Consider the following 1,717-nt stretch of genomic DNA (forward strand, 5'->3'; position numbering starts at 1 on the left):
TAAATTTCAAAATTCCTATCACTTTCAAAATAGCTTGTACACTAAACAATACAAATTCCCCCATTACCTTACTATGGCTACAAAACTCATACATGGTGGATAGCTTATGACACCAAATCTAGCTTATTAAAACTACATTTTGCCTTTGACCCCAATATCCAATTTCATATCAAGACCCACCTTTCCTTAGAAACTGTAACTGAGATGACTAGTCAAAAAAATTGTTTAAAAAAACCACTTGTGGTTTTTTTTTTTTTTTAAGAGAACTCATTAATAGATTAAACAAAACAATTTAGTTTGGGTGAGAAATTGCCACATATTATATAGTTACCCTGCATATCTTTACAGAGTTTGCCACAAATGGCTAATAAAAATTACTTAAATATATAGTTTCTTTCTGGATTAAAAATTATAATATCCCATTAAAATGGCATGCCTTCTGAATAATTTGCCTGCTCTTGTGTGTTCATTTATCTAAGATTCAAGGAACGCTTGGTCAATGTTGCTACAGTAGGTTTTAATTTCTAAACCTATTCATGTACGTGCTAGACACTATTTCAGATTTTCTACTTTAAGAGAGTAATTACCAACGTAGACCGAGTATTAAATTCTAAAATAGTAGTGAACTAAATTTTATCATCTAGAACGTGCCAAGCCCTGTGTGTCCAAATTGCAGCCTAACGCCTTCAGGGCTGGTCGCACAAGTGCTGGAAGGTGCAGGATGAAAGCCGCTGAGATGGCAGGTCTGGATCCAACTAGAGGCTTAACAGGTTTGCCAATGCATTTATACTTTTAAAGACTTACTAGGAAACTGTGTTAGACACACAAAACATTTTGGGGAAGGGATTGAAACAAGGTCTCCTCATACATCCAGGCTGGCCTTAAACTCAGTATGTAAACCAGGGTGGCCTTAAACTTGAGCCAATCCTCCTGACTCAGCCTCACGAGCGCCAGGATTGCAGGCATGGGCCACCAAACATAGCTGAAACATAGTTTTGAGCCTAGGTCAGCTCATGGGTGTTAGGGTTGCAGTTCTTTCACATAATCCTTGGCAAATCTCTGCAGCCAACCTGCTGGCCTGCGTCTTTCTTACAGTCCTGGAAGCTGTAGGCACCAGCAAACACAGTCACAGGGGCAGCAATCCCAGGACTAAGCTGTGAAGGATCATAGGAGCAGAACCATCTGGGAGTACCTCTCCGAGGACAGAAGGATGCAGCAAGAAATGAACTCTTTTACCAAACAGAAGGCTGCACCTGAGAATACACACACATCCTTCATGCAGGAAAGACAGCGATTCTCTGGCGCTAAAGAAAATAATCCCCCAATCATCATTTTCCCCAAGATTTTGAAGAACAATTTTAATTTGTACATCTAAAATGAAAATTCATTCAGGATAGCCTCCATAAAGCCCAACCTTCCCACCTAGTCTTCAGAGCGCACAAGGTAGCAGGAGTTTTCAAATACATAAAAGCGCGAGCACGCACGCTGTGCAGTCCTCAGTGGGCAGCGCAGTATATACATGCACGCAAAAGACAGCGGCAGTGAAGCTTCCGCTGCTGGAGAACGCGGACGTTCTGACAAACGCGGAGCGCTGGGGGTCTCCTAGTTACAGTAATAAACACGCTTTCTTGCAACACAGCATCTTTAGCAGACGCTGCTGTCCTTTTATATTCAATAGACTGCTACACACGCCTTTGCGGCTGTTCCCCTACTAAAA

The sequence above is a fragment of the Octodon degus genome, unplaced genomic scaffold (genome assembly GCF_000260255.1).
Source record: "Octodon degus isolate 3935 unplaced genomic scaffold, OctDeg1.0 scaffold00003, whole genome shotgun sequence".
Lineage (NCBI taxonomy): Eukaryota > Metazoa > Chordata > Mammalia > Rodentia > Octodontidae > Octodon > Octodon degus.